Source organism: Miscanthus floridulus, chromosome 7 (assembly GCF_019320115.1).
Source record: "Miscanthus floridulus cultivar M001 chromosome 7, ASM1932011v1, whole genome shotgun sequence".
NCBI lineage: Eukaryota > Viridiplantae > Streptophyta > Magnoliopsida > Poales > Poaceae > Miscanthus > Miscanthus floridulus.
The window spans coordinates 98,174,044-98,181,209 of NC_089586.1; positions in this window are offsets into that span (position 1 = coordinate 98,174,044).

The following is a 7,166-nucleotide window of genomic DNA, read 5'->3' on the forward strand; positions in this document are numbered from 1 at the left end:
TCGATCAAAGATCGAGGGTCCAAACTAAGATAAATCGACTGTCTCTTGCGTTACCATCGAGTTCTGCATACGCTGAAGCCCGAACATACTGCCCCGGGGACCCCCGTGGCAGGCTATCGGTGGTCAAACATCGACAAAGTCAAAGACGAAAAGGAAGAGAATGTGTACGTGTGCTACCTAGTCTTGTTGCCCATGCCGTCGGGTACGGCACGCCATCGCCGCCTTACTGTCCATAACCTTCTGTATCTGATAGGCTACACAGTGTTCGTCCACCTTACTGTTCATGACCTGGTAGGCTGCACAGTGTTAGCCAGGGACGGCAAACGACGGCGCCCATAATACTGTTTGTGTTCTGACGCGTCTGGAAGACTACATAGTGTCCGTCTGACATGGCCTGGCAGCACCGTCCTATAGGTGCGCAGGGCATGGCAAGGTACGGTCCTCGGTATTGTGGTTGACTTGAGCGTCTTACCTTATATGCTCCTCCTGCTCCCCGGGCCCAAACCGAGCAGGCGTCCTGATCGGTCGTTCCCAGTCGGCCCTGATCATGTCGGTCGGGAAAAAGTGGCGAGCAAAGGTCCGACATATCCCCGGTCGGAAGAACGGGGTCCGAGTCGGACTGCGGTCCCACCATGGTTAGGGTCTCCTGGCCGGAGGTGCCAGTCGGGGATCGGATCGTGGTCTCGGCCTGTCATTGTGTATCTGGGCCGGCCCAGACGTGCGTTGTCGCTACGCTGCCTGCTGGGCCAAGTATTGCAGGGAAGCGGGTCCATTTGGGACCCCGGGTTTATGAACCCGACAAGTTGCATTGTTGGTTAAAGTTGAGGTCCAACAATTCCAACTCGCGGCACAACAAGCCATCGCATCATCTTGATTTTGCCTTTCTGTGTCTCCTTTGTTTTTCAAGCCGCTTTTAGGCTTTGTAAGTTGGGTTTTTGAGTAGAGTGTTTTGTAGTAGCAAATCCAGCTGGTGGTTTTGTATCATTTGTTGTTTCGTATTCTCTTGTCTAATAAACATTGCGGCAAATGTCTTGCTGTCCTTAAAAAACTCATGATAGGTCATTATCCATCGACAAACAATTGATCCTCCCAACAAAACATCTCATAAACGGCGAACAGGATCAATAGCGCTCTTAGCCACATCCAACTACACCCCGAAAGGCAGGACATGATCAATTGGAATTTTAAGCCGGATGGAAAATTCACAATAGGATCGGCCTACCCCATGCAATTTGTTGGAGCAACGCCGACAAATTTCAAGCAGCTCATCTAGAAAGTCTGAGCGCCCTCAAAATGCAAATTCTTTGCATGGCTCGCCATCCAAAACAAAATCTAGACCGCTGATAGGCTACAAGCGCGACGATGACCGAATAATGAAGTGTGCCCCTTTGCAGGTGTAGTCAAGAATCTGACGTCCATTTATTTCAAGACTATCGCTACACTAGGCGTATCTGGGAAGGCATTGCAATATGGTTGGGTAATGAGCAGCTACGACCTTCCGCTTGGGTGCTAGAAGACTCGGTACAAACTGGGTGGGACAACATAGATCGCACACCTTCGACGGCGAGACGAGGTCTCCGCTCCATCATCATTCTTGTCTGTTGGGAGGCGTGGAATGAAAGAAACGCAAGAATCTACGAGCATAAGGAGTCCGCGCCAACACAACTCTTCCAGAAAATCAAGGATGAAGCGGGCCTATGGGCAATGGCGGGAGCAAAAAAAAACGTCTCTAATTTATTATTGCACGCTTGATGTAAACTCTCCTGTGCCGAGAACTCGAGGGCTTTAGCCCCGTTGTACAAATTTGTACATGTATGTACATTATCTTTCTAGGCTCCCTTCAATAGGCAGCTCTCCTGCCCGGCTCCCTTTTCAAAAAATAAACGGCGAACAGGGAGAGTACACTGTTGATTGTTGGTTAAGCGTATCGATGAAGGCTAGTCGCCAAACTGGTGGCTCTGATTGCATACCCAAGTCCACGACGCGTGTATTGGTTGCTGTTGCTGCTGTCCAATTTATGTGGCTGCCGGCCCACTTTATATTCCATTAAAATTCTTGTACTCCGTAGTTGCAATGAGCTGGGCGTTTAAACTGGAAGGGACGCGCATCTTGATGGACGTTCAGTGATGACTCATCATCAGAGCTAGCCTACCACCGGCCACCTGCACATTTCTGTTGGGCATCACTCCTTTTTTGCGATCTGGCATCACTCCTTTTGTTCTCTGTCGCATGAAAACTGCAGTTTTTTATTCGTTAATACACTTTCTGATAGGAATTACAAAATGTACCTTGGTTGGACCAGACTTTGGTGGAACAACGTTCTCGTTAATACACTATCTGATAGGAATTACAAAATGTATCTTGGTTGGACCAAACTTTGGTGGAACGACGTTCTACCATCCTCGGATGATAGAGGTTAGAATTTTGTTCCGTTATCTGGGATATTGGAAAGACAAAATCATCAGTTAAAGTCGTTCTGTATCAACAAACGACACTGTAACTTGTAAAGGAGGATGATTCCTAACAAATTTGTTTTACTGCTGATTGAAATTGATAATTATTCCTTCCCTGCTAGAACAACTTCGAATTAACATAATTTTTCGATGGACTGATGTTTTGTAATTTGAATTTGTGTTTGCCTTTAGAAATCATAACTCTTTTATATGAGATCGATGAAGACAAATTTTACGTATTGTAAATCATAACTCTATACTTCTTCTTTTTTTAAATCCAAGATGTTTAAATGGCCAAATAGCCAAGTAAAGTGTTAGAAAATACACGCCATATGTTGAAGCATCTAGATGGCTTTGGTCGACTAACATACAAAGCTATAGATGTCACAAATCTATAATATTTATATAAAAAAATTGTGAAATCTGAGTGAAGCTTTGTTAAGCAAGGACTTTGTTGTGGTACTCTCCAATAATTATAACCCGTTCATTTAATGAAATCGCATGATTAGAATCATCTATTACTTACTAGGAGATAATAAGTGAAATATATGTTTATTTTTTTTAATTTTATAAAATAGGATAAATAAGAAAAGTTTTAGATATAAAGATCTTTTTTAGATGTAACTGATGCATGCGTGATCTAAATTCTTTTTACTTTTACAATTTTCGATTTGACATGACATAATTTAATTAATGTAAACTACTTATTTTTATGCACATGGGCCTCATGTAGGCGCCCAATGTTTGTACGTGCCCAACGTTCGTGCCTAACATACACGAAATTTTACATGCTTAATGTACGTGTATCTGAGGTACGGAGTACATATTTTGGGGTGTTCGACAGACTGTGGTGTGGCAGCAGCTACGGGATTCATCCGGTCCGAACGGCTGGACCGGATATGTCTGCCGAACACTACACGCGGGGACCCGAGCGCGCGGAGTCGGCAGCATACTGGGACAGGTACGTTAGTTAGTTTTGTTTTATTATTCTTCTTATTTCTTTTCTTTTCTCTTTCTTTCTTTTCATGCTTATTTTTTATTTTTATTTCTTTTATGTTTTATGTGATTTTTTATCATTCTTTTCGTTCTTTTATATTTTGTATGTTTCTTTTATTTCTTTTTCTCTTCTTTTCTTCCCTTCCCTTTTCTTTTCTTATTATTTTTTATTTTCTTCAATTTATCTTTTATTTCTTGTTTCATGTTATTTTTTATTATTATTTTCATTTTTTATTTTCTATGTTCCATGCACCAAACCGTCTTTTTTCTGCCTATTTTCTTCTTAACTCAGGAGTAGGCTGTTACGTTAGTTTCTCTTTTTTATTTCTTATATTTCTTTTTCCATTTCCTTTTTATTTTTTAGTTTTCTACTCTCTGTTATTTTACTCTTATTAATTATTTTCTTTTTTAGTGTACATTTTTTATTCTTATTTTTCTATATATTTATCATTTGTTATTCATGTTTTATATGTGTTTTCTCTTCTTTGCTATTCTTTTCATTTATTATATTATTATTGTTTTTACTATCACTAATTACTTTGTTTATTTTATTTCATTTTATTTTTATATTTTACTCTTTTTTGTATTTCTTTCTTTTTCCTTTTTCTATTTGTCTCTATGTTTTCTATATATTTTCTATTTTCTATTTTTCTATTTTACCTTACTTAATTATTTTTTATGTCTAATTTTTATTTTTTATATTCCATGAGATGCTATGTTCATATAGTATAGATGTGATGTTCTATGATATTTTTTTGATGTTCACGTGGTATATAATGTCATGTTCTGTGATGATTTTTGTGATGTTCACGTAGTATACATGTGATGTTCTATGATATTTTTTGTGATGTTCACGTTTTATAAATGTGATGTTCTATCATGTTTTTTATGTTCTCGTGGTATATATGTGATGTTCTATGATGTATGTTTTAATGTTCGCGTAGTATACATGGGATATTCACGTAGTATATAATAGTGTTTTATGATGTATTCTATGATGTTTGTATAGTATACATGTGTTATTCTATTATGTTTCTTGTGATGTTTTATAATGTATTTAGTGATATTCACTTAGCATACATGTGATGTTCTGTAGTATATTTTAGGATGTTTGAAAAGTACCCATGTGATATTCTTTTAAAATTTTCTCTATTACGTGTTTTTATTTTTTTCCTTATGCTTTGCTATAGATTTCATTATTATTTATTTATGTTATGTATTGACTTATTTCTATGTATATTATAATACCAATTTCATAAACCTAAACCGAGAACATTCTTCTTACAAAGATGCAACATTATTTTTTAAACCTAAAACATCGTCTCTTCTCAATAAAAAAAAATATTCTATCTTTATAAGACAAATGTTCGTTAGATTTTATAAGACAAATGTTCGTTAAATTTTTTTTATCTAAATATATCTATATAGGATCTTGATTTGAAGGATTTACTATAAAAAATTCGGTGGTGTAATCAAAATTTAATTTGGATGTTTGATTTAATAGTTATGACTATTTTTAGTTCGTAAAAATCGCATTCATGAGCTGAGAGCCTGACTTGGGTGAGGTGGGCAAGTCGGACATGACCACTTAGTCCCTGTTTGTGCTGTGTACGTAAAAGATTTATTTACTAGGCATCCACCCGCGCCCAAGTTCCTACATGCGAGCAAAATTTGAGCGTGAAAGGCCACGTGAGATGGACGGAGGAAGAAGACCAGGTAATTACAGAATTGACATTGGTTCATAATATCTCCGTCGTTTCTTTGTTTTAATTCCGTTTTGTTTCATTTAAGTTGCGTTAGATTCGTTTTGACATGATCTATAAGTTAGTAGCGACGTTTACCGTATCACATGTTTTTCAATATATTGTTAAATACTAAATTGATTAATACACATGTAACTCGTTTCTAATTAAAAAGCAATGTAGGTGTTAAACTTCTATATTTCATACATAAAAGTTAACATGATTAATTGTAAACTTAAATGTGTTTTAATTATACTTTGTTTAAACTCGTTTAGTGTTTTCACAGGCACTTTTCTTTTTGTAAATTTAAAGTTTAATTGGATTAAATGATACATGCATGTTTATGAATCAAATATGATTTGTCTAATCCGGCTTTTAGAATTAAAATATATTTTATCTAATCTGAATTAATATGTTTCACATGGTTTTGCTCAATTAAAATAAATCAAACATATAGGTTTTTCTTTTCGTTCGTAATGTAAAACTCCTGGTAGTCTTTTCTTTCAACCATAGCTCTATTCCGGTTGTTACTTGTGACGTTGTGTCTGTGCCGACCAATGCTACATGTTAGCAGTGACGTTTAACATGTCTCATATCTTAGAATTTTATAAGTTAAATGTTAATTTATTTAATGGTTATGCAACTGGGTTTATAATTAAAAGCCACTTAGGTGAATACATTGGTCGTTTCTTCGTTTCAATTCCGTTTTGTTTTGTTTAAGTTGCGTTAGATTCATTTTGACGTGATCTATAAGTTAGTAGCGACGTTTACTGTATCACATATTTTTCAATATATTGTTAAATACTAAATTGATTAATACGCATGCAACTAGTTTCTAATTAAAAGCAATGTAGGTGTTAAACTTCTATATTTCATACATAAAAGTTAACATGATTAATTGTAAACTTAAATGTGTTTTAATTATACTTAGTTTAAACTCATTTAGTGTTTTCACAAGCACTTTTCTTTTTGTAAATTTAAAGTTTAATTGGATTAAATGATACATGCATGTTTATGAATCAAATATGATTAGTCTAATCCAACTTTTAGAATTAAAATATATTTTATCTAATCTGAATTAATATGCTTCACATGGTTTTTGCTCAATTAAAATAAATCAAGCATGTAGGTTTTTCTTTTCGTTGGTAATGTAAAACTCCCGGTAGTCTTTTCTTTTAACCGTAGCTCTATTCCAGTTGTTACTTGTGACATTTTGTCTGTGCCGACCAATGCTACGTGTTAGCAGTGACGTTTAACATGTCTCATATCTCAGAATTTTATAAGTTAAATGTTAATTTATTTAATGGTTATGCAACTGGGTTTATAATTAAAAGCCACTTAGGTGAATACATCGGTCTTTCATAAATCACTATCAATATGATTAATATCGACATTAATACCTTTTTAATTTATAACATGCTTAGTTCAACTTCAAAACATGATGCTTTTGTTTAATTTTTGTCACATGCCATTTAATCTTTCTAGTTAAATGTTTAAATGACTTAAATGATATGAGATATTTTTATAAATAAAATATAATTAGCTTTAACTTGACTTTTGAAACTGAATATGTTCTGAGTAACCTGAGTTGATACTACTCACATAGTTTTTTAATTAACATGAATCATGCTCGTAGATGTTTCTTTTGTAATATATAAAACTGTTATGTAGTCATTTCTTCTTTATGATAGTTCCGTTACGTTTCTTGTGTTCTCTCGACCGTCATAACGAGCTCTCTTTAGTATGTTGTTTTGTCTCGTGTGGTGTACTGCTCTTAGTTGTCTCTATTTATTTGGTTCTATATTGGTATGCTTGGTTGCTACAATCTGCGAGTAGAAGAAGAGTTGTTCATAAGCGTTGGATGCCAGAAGCTATAAAAGAGAGGATTGAAGAATTTCTATGAGCAGTTGCCTTGAGTGGAAAGCAAGTGTAAAAGGCAAGTATAACATGGGATCTTCCTTATTGTTCTATTCAC